This window comes from Nelumbo lutea, chromosome 1 (assembly GCF_056320005.1).
Source record: "Nelumbo lutea isolate HS-2025 chromosome 1, American lotus-T2T, whole genome shotgun sequence".
NCBI lineage: Eukaryota > Viridiplantae > Streptophyta > Magnoliopsida > Proteales > Nelumbonaceae > Nelumbo > Nelumbo lutea.
Window position 1 is genome coordinate 178,116,162 of NC_142684.1, and position 12,241 is coordinate 178,128,402.

General features: G+C 41.2%; 1 pseudogene; it reads left to right on the plus strand.

Annotated features, from left to right (window-relative positions):
• The first annotated feature begins 2,056 nt into the window (after positions 1–2,056).
• On the plus strand, positions 2,057–11,925 carry LOC148879477 (fatty acyl-CoA reductase 3-like; annotated as a pseudogene).
• Positions 11,926–12,241: the final 316 nt, after the last annotated feature.

Sequence of the window (12,241 nt, forward strand, 5' to 3'; positions counted from 1 at the left end):
ACAAGCGCCGACCTGACAACCTGGCCTAGACACTGACCCGCCGACTGACACAAGCGCCGACCTGACGACCTGGCCTAGACACTGACCCGCCAACTGACGCAAGCACCCCTCTGACAACCCGGCCCAGGCACCGACCTGGCCGCCTGACACAAGCGCCAGCTTGACGACCTCGAGGAGTTCACCACCGTACCCCGGTTCTGACAGGATGCGACGAGTCTTACCGTTTGGAGGTTTTTCACCCACCTAACCCATGAGGACTCTGGTATATAAAGACCTCACCCCCCAAAGGGGAGAGGGGAAAAAAAGAAAGGGAAGTAACCTTGCTCTCTAGCTCTCTCATATTATCTTCAAAGCTCTCTACAATAAGAGTGCTAACTTAAGCATCAGAGAGCCCCCACCGGGAAAATACCCCCGGGACCTCTGATTCAGTTCTCGCAGGTCCTTCAGCTCCTGCCGCCTACGAAGAGGAGGAAAAGATGTAGTTCTCGAAAGTCCCTCAGCTCCCGCCACCTACAAGGAGGAGGAAGAGATGGAGTTCTTAGAAGTCCCTTAGCTCCCGCCACCCACAAGGAGGAGGAAGAGATGGAGTTCTCGGAGGTCCCTCAGCTCCCGCCACCTACAAGGAGGAAAAGATGGAGTTCTCGGAGGTCCCTCAGCTCCCGCCACCTACAAGGAGGAGGAAAAGATGGAGTTCTCGGAGGTCCCTTAGCTCCCGCCACCTACAAAGAGAAGGAAAAGATGGAGTTCTCGTAGGTCTCTCAGCTCCCGCCACCTACAAAGAGGAGGAAAAGATGAAGTTCTCGCAGGTCCCTCATCTCTCGCAGCCTACAAAGGAAAGAAGACCACCTCATGCTGAGGGCAGTCGGATTGCGCCGCACCAGGGAGCTCAAACATTCTCTAAGGCATCGACCGCCTAGTAGGGAGTTCGCCAGGCAGTTCGCCACCAGGGAGTTCGCCCCCAGGCAGTTCGCCACCAGGGAGTTCGCCACCAGGCAGTTCGTCCCCAGGCAGTTCGCCACCAAGGCAGTTCGCCCCCAGGCAGTTTGTCACCAAGGCAGTTCACCCCCAGGCAGTTCGCCACCAAGGCAGTTCACCCCCAGGCAGTTCGCCACCAAGGCAGTTTGCCCCCAGGCAGTTCGCCACCAGGGAGTTCGCCACCAGGCAGTTCGTCCCCAGGCAGTTCACCACCAAGGCAGTTCGCCCCTAGGCAGTCCACCACCAAGGCAGTTCACCCCCAGGCAGTTTGCCACCAGGGAGTTCGCCACCAGGCAGTTCGCCCCCAGACAGTTCGCCACCAAGGCAGTTCGCCACCAAGCAGTTCGCCACCAAGTAGCTCGTCACTAAGGCACGCCGCCACCGGGTCGAATAACGACGTACTTTGCCAAAAAAATTTACATCACAAAACATTGGTACGTGGCCGAAAACGGTTACATCAAATTCAATTGCCCAAAATACTCTAAAAACTAGCCATTTTTTAGTTGTTGGGAGGGGTATTTTGATCATTGTAAAGTTATTTATCACTTTATCCAAAATACCCCCTAAACTAGTTGTTATATAGCTGTTGGTGAGGCATTTGTGTCATTTTTCTTCCCCCATAACCAAAATACATAAATACCCCCATATATAGCTGTTTATAGTTGTTGGGGGGTATTTCTATAATGAACTCCCTAAAAAGTTGAAACAAACTGTTGGGGGGGTCCAAAGTCGGACCAAGCCATGCCAGGCCACGAGCGTCGCGGCCCGATTTACACTTCTAACTGCATTTACGATTTGCTCAAATAAATAATTTATCAAATAGCGAACGGGGCCTAAAATAAAATACTAAATGTTGTGGAGCTTCTCACTCATATATATATTTTAAAGAGATGCTGTAGAGTACTGCTGTCATATTAACTTGCTGTCTCTGGTTATGGGCAGTCCAGATCACGACGCATGCACATGACATTTACTCTATGTTAGCTCGTCCATTAATGAGGATCCTTGTACCATATAGTCTATAGAAATACATAAGAAGCGACAGAGTCTCTCTTCAGCCTTGGGTTTCGATTAATTTCCAATGGATCAATTACCTGGAATTGCTTGCTCTCTAGAGAACAAGTCCATCTTAATTTCCAATGGTGAATGTACGGATTCCTTCATTTCAGACAAGGTGACTCCGGTTGCTGGGGATGTCACTTGGGAGAACTTGGGGATTAATGATTCTAATTATCTCGAAGAAATTTGGGGAGAAGTCGACTTCATCGTTCACTCAGCTGCCACTACCAAGTTTGATGAGAGGTAATTTAATAAAGCCTGCTAGGGATTATTAAATTAGTTTAAGAAACTAATTAAGACTCTACTTGGGACTTGGGCATATATATACATACCCATTAGCAGTGCAAATTTTGATTAAAATACTGATGCAAAATTTGCACCACCTTCCTCCTATCTTGATTCTCATCATGCACTCAAACAAATGTCCTTCTTTCCTTCTGCATCATAGTTCCATTCAAAATTTGCATCATATATATATAATATTATTTTATTTCTCCCAATAAACAAATAAGACGGCTTCAAATCTGAAACAAAAAGAAAACCAGAATCTACATTCAGCCTATTTGCACTCTCCAAAATTTATAGCTTCTGAATGGAAATTAACACGACAAACAGAGCCTAAATAATAAGAATGAGAAAATGAAGAAAAAAAAGTTTGTTCTTCCATTTTTTGCAGGTATGATACAGTACTGAATATAAATGTCTTAGGAGCTTGACGTAGCGTGGAAGCAATAAACCGGGCTGGCTATGCAAGCACCGGGCGAACACGAGGCTTCGTCGTGAAGCCGGTTGTAACTAGGCGTGAGCCTTTGGAAGAGAGAGAGAAGTTGGCAAATTCTTGTGTGTCTATTCGCTTGGAAATAATGATATTTATAATACATTTGGAAACTCAGAGAGTAACTAGGAAAGAAAAGTCGTAAAGGTCTAAAACAACTAAAACACCTAGTCTTCTAGCTAGGATCGAAGTCCTCCTTGATGCTGCCTTGATCTCCACCGTCTGATAGCCACCGCCTCCAATGCTTATCCAATGCATGGAGCTGTCGCCATTATCCTATGGGTGTTGGATCACGTAAGGACTCTAGAGAGTGCTGTTGTCGGTTGGTGAGCTGGCCCTCCATCATTCTCCTCCACTTGGAAAGAACTCGAACTCGAGTCATGAATGGTATATGCAAGCGTGGCCTCTGGTAAGTAACGATGTAGATCAGCAACATTAAAAGTTTTGGAGATACCCATGTGATCTGGCAAGTCCACGACATAAGCATTCTCGTTGGTTTTCTTAATGATCTTGTATGGACCATACTTCCGAGGATGTAGCTTGTTATACTTTCCCACGGGTATGCATTCCTTCCTTAATAACACCATGACTTCATCACCGATGTCAAACACTTGGTGCCAACGATGCTTATTAGCTGCAATCTTGTACTTGGCATTAGTTCGCTTTAGTTTCTACTACACTACTTACTGGACTGACTGGATCTTTTCTGCCAGCTGTTCTGCAGAAGTGCTGAGGCTGGGTACTCTGGTTAGCTTTACTAAGTCCAATGCATGGTTAGGTACATTCATATAAACAATGGAGAACGAGGATCTACCTGTAGATTTATGAACTGCATTGTTGTAGGTGAACTCGACCTGTGCTATGGCAAAATCCCACTACTTTGCTCTCTCCCTATAGATACTGTGGATCAAGTTACCTAGGGTTCAATTCACCACCTCTATCTGTCCATTTGTCTGTGGGTGAGCGGTACTACTGAAATTCAATGATGAGTCAAATAGTCTCCACAGGGTCATCCAGAAGTGACTTAAGAACCTCGTATCTCGTTCCGACGTGATGGTCTTAGGTACCTCATGTAAACAGACAATCTCCCTGAAAAATAGCTTAGCTATCACTATTGCATTTGCGATCTTCTTGCATGGGAGGAAGTGAGCCATTTTGGAGAACCGATCAACCACTATGAAGACAGAGTCATATTCCTTGGAGTTTTTGGCAAGCCTAGCACGAAATCCATGGAAATGTCTTCTCAAATCATAATAGGAACATGTAGAGGCATGTAGATGCCAGTATTCTGGGTCTGTTCCTTAGTTGTCTGACAAATACAGCATCTACTCACAATAGTGGTCACATCCCTCTTTAATTTAGGCCAATAGTAACGCCCCTTGATTGCTTCAATCATTTTGTCTCTTTCGAGGTGTCTTGCTAATCCACCCCCATGCAAATCCCTGATGATCTTCTCGTAGAGGGAGGTGCAAGGGATGTACAATTGTTCCCCTTTCATAAGGAACCCATCATGAATGTAAGAATCACCTACTAGCTGTCGATTTATGCACTTTTCCACACCTATTTGAAGTCATCATCCTAGGCATACAGATTTTTCAAGCATTCAAAGCCCACTATTTCAATGCTAAGAGTCTTGATGAGAGCTACGCGCCTATTTAGAGCATCAGCCACTGTGTTTTGCTGTCCAGCCTTATACACAAATTTGTATGGGAATTTATCAATAAAAACAGACCGTCTTGCATGCAGGTCACTCCTTAACTGTTTTTGCTTACTGAGATACTTAAGAGCTTGGTGGTCGGTGTAGAGAACAAATTCTTTAGCAATTAAATAATGTTCCCAGGTTTTCAGTGCTCTAACAACAACATAGAATTCTTTGTCATAAGTGGACCACTTTTTCATGGCTTCGCATAACTTTTCACTAAAGAAGGCAACTGGTCTCTTTTCTTGTGACAATACGGCCCCTATGCCAACTCCACTGGCATCACATTCAACCTCAAATAGTTTGTCAAAACTTGGTAATGCAAGGACAGGAGCGGTGCATAATTTTTCTTTTATAAGAGAAAAACTCTATTCTTGTTCTTCTCCCATTGAAACTTTCCCTTTTTCAAACACTTAGTGATGGGAGCTACAATACTACTAAAGTGTTTGATAAATCACCTATAGAAAGTAGCTAACCCATGGACATGTCTTACGTTTGTGACGTTTGATGGGGTTGACCACTTCCTAATGGCTTTCACCTTCTCCTCATCCACCTTAACTCCATCCTTACTTATAATGAACCCTAAGAACAACAAATTATCGCTCATGAAAGTGTACTTTAAATTAGCATATAATTTGTTTTTTCTCTTAATGCATTCAAGACCTCTCTAATAGAGTTGCTATAAATTAGGATGTCATCAAAATATACTACAACAAACTTGCCAATAAAAGGGTGCAATACCTGATTCATTAGCCTCATGAAGGTACTAGGTGCATTGGTTAGTCCAAAGGGCATGACTAACCATTCGAACAACCCATCTCTAGTCTTGAAAGCTGTCTTCCACTCATCTCCGAGATGGATCTTGATCTGATGGTAACCACTCCTGAGATCGGTTTTGGAAAAGACCACGGCTCCATCAAGTTGATCCAACATGTTGTCTAGCCTGGGTATGGGAAACTTGTAGCCAATAGTGATCTTGTTAATGGCCCTACTGTCGACACACATTCTCCAACTCCCATCTTTCTTGGGTGTTAATAATGCTGGTACTGCATAAGGACTCATGCTGACTTGGATATGCCCCTTTCTTAATAATTCTTCTACATTCTCCCGTAAGATCTCATTTTCTTTAGGACTCATCCTGTAGTGTGGTAGATTAGGTAGACTAGCACCAGGAACAAAATCAATATGATGTTGGATATCTCGCATGGGTGGGAGCTCATTAGGTAACTCATCAGGAACTACGTCATGGAACTCATCGAGTAGTCCCTGCACTTCCACTGGAATTTTGTTTTCCTCAAGTGACTCATTCATGCTTTCTCCCTTCACTACCAACAAGTGGACCTCGCGGGTATCCTTACATTCCCTTACAAATTTAGCATGGTGATGTGTAATGGTAAGGAAATTTCTTTCCTCTGCCTCTGCCTTTGGAACCTTTGGTGGATTCTTTTCTGCCATGGGGAATAAGGTGTAGCGTACACCCTCTTTTTCGAGCTAATAGGTATTCTTCCTACCAAAGTGTTTTGCATTTGCATCAAACTGCCAAGGCCTACCTAGCAAAATATGGAAAGCATCCATATCCACAATATCATAATATACCTCATTAGTGTACTTACCAATGGAGAATGGGACATTGCAGCGTTCCTCCACCCGTACACCACCAACTTCCTTGATCCACCCAATTGTATATGAGTTCGGGTGCTTCTCAGGAGGTAGTTGTAATTTCTGTACCACATCCCTGCAAATAATATTTTCCTGACTGTCCCTATCAATAATTAAATCAAATAATTTACCCTGTACAGTACATCTAGTGCGAAACAGTCGATGACGTTGAGTAGTATCTTTGCTTCTCTGGGACAACATTAGTTTCCTTACAACACATGTGTATTCTTCATGTTCATAGGGACCTTCTTCCTCCTCTCCATTAGGCCCACAATATACTTCATCGTCAACATCTTCTTCCTCCTCCCTCTCTACAATGGCAACTGCCTTCCTTCTAGGACAGTCACTAGACCTATGCCCAACTTATTGCACTTGAAGCACTTAAAAGGAGCAGGTTTTGCATAGGGATTACTGGGTTTAGGAGGGTTTGAAGTGTTACCTCGAGCGTTTCCTCCTGTGGCGGCCTTACTGGCGTTAGCTGTATTTGGCGGGTGGGAGGGTTGTACTCTCGGGGCTGGTTTACTCTTGTCGACTGTTGTCGGTCTATTGTCGCTCCCACTATACCGTCGAAAGCTTTCGGCTGGGTCCTTTCTTGGAACACTAATTCAGCTTTCAAAGCTAAGTTCCTTGCTTCCTACACACAGAGAACCATCTGGACGCCAATCTTGTCTCTGATAATAGGTCTCAAACCACTCAGATAACGGGCTGCCTGCTGGTTATCACTTTCAGATAGTTGATTTCGTTAAGCCAATCTCAGAAATTATGATGTGTACTCATTTATGCTTCTTGTTCCCTGTGCACATCGTTGATATGATTCAAACATATACTGCTCATAATCAGGGGGTAAAAATCTACCTCTTATTAGCTACTTCATGCACCTCCATGTTCGAACTGGACCTCTTCCTTCTCTGATCCGAGTCTCCCTCATTCGTTCCCACCAGACAAATGCTCATCCCTTTAGTCGAAAAGCTACTGATTTCACCATTCTTTCTTTCGGGATCTCCATGTACTCGAAGAAACGGTCGACCTCGGTGGTCCAATCTAGAAGGCCCTCGATATCCAGATCCCCACTAAAAGTAGGAATATCTACTTTTAATTTAAACTCATCATGATTCCGACGAGGATTAAAATTGTCGGGGTTGCGCCAATCCTACTGTTTCTGTCATCGTTGGGAAGAACTGGAGCGACGTCGAGCTCTAGTTCATCGTCGCTATCATCATCAAGAACAGGATTCTGAGGTATGGGATTGATGAGTGGTCTACCGTGGTCGTCTCCTCTGGTTGGGTATGGGTTATCCCGGTTCCTTGGAACATCCTCCCGCAACAAGGTCCGGAGTTGTCCAGCGATCTCTGCCAATTGCTGCTCAATGTTACGCGTGGCTGTATGCTATTCTTTGATTGCTCTCCAAACAACTTGTAACCCTTGATCTCCGTCACGGGATTGGTTGTGACTGCTACCGTCTTGGTTGGCTATCTGACTGGGCGAACTCCCGCTCTGATACCACCTGACGTAGTGTTGAAGCAATAAATCGGGCTGGCTATGCAAGCACCGGGCGAACACGAGGTTTCGTCGTGAAGCTGGATGTAACTAGGCGTAAGCCTTTGGAAGAGAGAGAGAAGTTGGCGAATTCTTGTGTGTCTATTCGCTTGGAAATAATGATATTTATAATACATCTGGAAACTCATAGAGTAACTAGGAAAGAAAAGTTGTAAAGGTCTAAAACAACTAAAACACCTAGCCTTCTAGCTAGGATCGAAGTCCTCCTTGATGCTGCCTTGATCTCCACCGTCCGATAGCCACCGCCTTCCAATGCTTATCCAATGCATGGAGCTGTCGCTATTATCCTATGGGTGTTGGATCACGTAAGGACTCTAGAAAGTGCTGTCGCCGGTTGGTGAGCTGGCCCTCCATCAGAGCTAAGCATGTCTTGGACTTTACAAAAAGATGTGTTAAATTGCAGACGCTTGTATATGTATCAACTGGTTCGTCCACAATTAATTCTTCCTACCTATACTTGTTTTTCTTTCTTCTGATTTTATTTACAGAAAAATAGACTGTACTATACTATAGAATTTTGAATTTCACTGAAATCTTACATGATTCAAAATGATAAATACTCTTATCTTAAATCATCAATACCCGCAATACCCACCAGTATATTAACATCAATTCCGAGCTGACACCTATCCCACCTATACTGTAGAGTTAAAAATTCTTAGAACAGTCATTCTCCCTTTTATTTATTATTTTGTTTATGGGATGGGGTTCTAACAAATCAAGACAACGCATGGTTTTGCAGCTTATGCGGCTTGTGAAAAACCAGGAATCATATTAGAGAAACCATTCAAAATGGGAGAAACGCTCAGCGGGAAGTCGAGTTTAGACATCAGGAAAGAGCTAAAGATGGTCGAACAAAGTTTGCAGCATCTGTGCGCAAAGCGAGCAACAAAAGATGAAGAAAAACTTGCAATGAAACAGTTGGGACTTCAAAGGTTGGTTTGAGAAACTCTCTACCCACCCACCCACACTTACACACACTTAGTTATAATTCTCTCTCTCTTTCACCCACCCACCAGCAACCCATATCAGCTGTAGACCCTCCTAAAATTGCACTGCAACCAAACACAGCCTAAGTTTTACATTAAACATGTCACAAATTCAATGGGTGATCCAGTGGACAATGTAGAGTATATAGTACTTGGTGAGTCCATATATGATTTTTAACTTAGGGTTAAACCGTGAATCACAACCTTCAATTTATTGCTGGCCTAAGATGGGGCAGCAACAATACCTACAGTTTATCACAAAAGTGGGTTTTGATTTATATGTGCACCAATTATTGGGAGAAGGTTTATTTTAATGCTTCCCCTAATAGTTGAGTGTTTATTCATTGTTTTACTGATGTAATGCCTATTTGTCAATAAACAGTTTATCAAATACTTTTTTCAATTTTGAAAACAATTTAAATACAAACATTTATTTAATAAAGGGAAGTTATACTTACATAATCTATGCCTTTTCAACCACTGGAAGGGCTGATGCTGATGTAACAGATCCATACCTTCCGGCTTCCACTGCGTAGGGGAAACTCCAGATTTACCAGATATCCCAAATGCTTTGGACTGAATTTTACAGAATTGTCAAAAATGGATGGATTCGTTTAACGAAACTCCTAACTCAGCTGGTCCTAGGCTAGACCTGGCTGGGCAGATTGGATTGGATAAGAAAAGGAGTAAAGGAAAAAAAAAACAAAACGAAAGGGAGAGCATAAAACCCAGTAGGTAGTAAATACTAATTCTTACCATTTTTTCACAAAATTTTAACAGCGTTATGTCCATCATTCTTTTATTTTATTTGTAAATGAATTCAGCAAGACTTCATGGGTGGCCAAACACCTATCTGTTTACAAAGGCGATGGATGAGATGCTTCTGGGGCAAATGAGAGAGAATGTTCCTGTCGTTATCATGCGTCCAACTATTGTGACAAGCACTTACAGAGAACCATTCCCAGGTTGGATTGAAGGTTTCAGGTAATCTACACAACCTTAATTAATTAGCTTCTCTTTCAATTAAAACATACAATCTTTCCTGCATAATCTTCGGATGTTAAAAAGCATTTTCATTGCATAATGTTTTTCTGGGTTATAGAACTGTTGATGCAATGGTGACTGCATTCGCCAAAGCCAAATTGACATTCTGGGCTTGTGGTCTGGAGATGATTATTGACTTGGTATGTTAAAATTTTCAAATATATTTATAATTTGTTAGTGTTGTCAATAAGTAAATGCAATATAAGATGCAAGATTTCACAGATCCCCAGGAGACATGGTGGTGAATTCCATGGTTGCAGCCATGGTTGCCCATGCCAATCAGCCCAAACAGTTCATTTACCAAGTGGGTTCCTCTAGAAGTAATCCCATCAAATGCAGCAGACTTTATGAATACGTTCACCGCTACTTCTCTATCAATAATCCATTCGTTGATAAGAAAGGAAACCCCATCAAGATTCGCAAGTATGCAGTTCTAACCAGTAAGCATGCATTGCAGAGGTACATGGCTATGCGATACATGCTGCCATTGAAGGTTAGATCTCAAAACCATATTAATCATCATCTAAGCCTCTTGTTCCAAGTCCCAATTATATGGGGTCCGCTTCGTCATGAATTCTGTCTTGTCATTCCGTTCTGTCCAGTGTTTTTGAATTACCATTGACTTTGACGGTCAAATTGTTCGACCCAGAAACTGTTTAGGCAATCGGTTCCATTTTATTCTAAATTTCGTTTTTGGCCAAAAGTTGTTGAATTGATCAGCGACATTCTAACTCAGGCAGTTGAACCATTAAACCATTTGACCATCAATGGTTTTGGCCATTTTTTTATTTTAATTATTTTTAAATTTTTAAGTTAGAATGAATCATCCATTCGAACCGAACAGTCGAACCATTAACCTAAAAACCGATGGCCAGAATGGTTCCAGTTCCGCGTCAATTTTTAAAACCTTAACTATATCCATTGTCAAATTATGGATGCTTAAATCATTTCTTCTTACAAAAATTATGTTTGTTTTCAAAACCATTGAATCAAAGATATACACAAAGGCTCCCTGTATTGCCTAAAGCTTCAAATGAGTTGGAAAAGATTTGAGTATGGGTAAATCTGAACCAATCTGATATTTTTGAATTAAAATTAATATCCAAGTAAAATGTGGATTTGAATTTGATTACCAGTTTGATTCAATACTCAATCAATCAATGAATATGTATATTACTAGAATATATCTATAAATTTAAACAGACACTCTCAAAAAACTTCAACTTAATATTCTAAAAAGTGTCCATATGCATGTATAACTGGATGGGATGGGATAGGATCAAGCATGAAGAAAATTTTTAATATGCCAAGCTAAATTATACATGTAACTTAATAAAGGATATAAATCTCAATATCGTCCAAAGAAAATTTTAACATGCCAAGTTAAAATATGAAAAGTACTACTTATTAAATCGGGCACTAATCTTTAATCTCCTGCTCGATTTCGTTTAAACCTACATCAGATCAATTGTTTGGATCTTCCATGTAAGTAATATCTCTTTCTTATTTCTGTTTTGTTTTTGTCCTTGTTTTTTCATTTAGGGTTTGCAAGTTCTGAACATAGCATCTTGTCTGCATCTCCAACACCGATACAAGGATCTCAATCGGAAAATCAAATATTTAATGTTTCTGATGAAGCTTTACCAGCCATTCTTATTCTTTAAAGGAATGTATGTATCTCTCTCCATCTTCTCCTCTCTCTTCTCTACTTGCAATTTCTATACCTCTCAGAAATTCATGATGATTGAAATGAAAAAAAAGGTTCTGTGATATATTTACCGTAATTTTTGTTGTCATGTTTGTACATATGTAGCTTTGATGATACAAATTTAGAGAAGCTCCGAATGGCCACCTTCAAGAATGCTGCTAAAGCAAACACATTTTGTTTTGATCCAAAATGCATTGAGTGGGAAGACTATTTGATGGACATTCACATCCCTGGTGCCCTAAAATATGTCATCAAATCATAGTCACGGTTTTGGGCTTCAAGTAAACTCAATCAATGACGTGAATACATTGTAATGGAATGAAAACTTAGTATAGTTTCAATTTTAATAGGATTTCTGCTATTTTGTTTAGTATTAGTAATTAATTAAGTACATGCATTGTATGTGAGAATTTTTTTTCATATTAATTAGTTGAATTTTAGATATATTATATGATTAAAAATAAATTTAAATATTTATTATTCAATTATGACATTATGGGTTTCTTTGAAAAGTTGGATCAATGATCCATCATTTAGATAAGAAAATAGCTTTGCTTTTGGATTAGTTTTAAATTAGGGAAAATTATAGTCAAAGCCAATTGTACATTTAAAATTAGGGTATAAGTTGGTTCATAAACCAACAAAACTCTAACAACTGGCTCTACATTTCAAATTATAAAAACCCTCACCATGTCATCGGAGACTTATGTGGTTGTTACCAACATGATACTCTTAATACATGTTGGATACAACAAAAAAATTATATTGAAATTTCC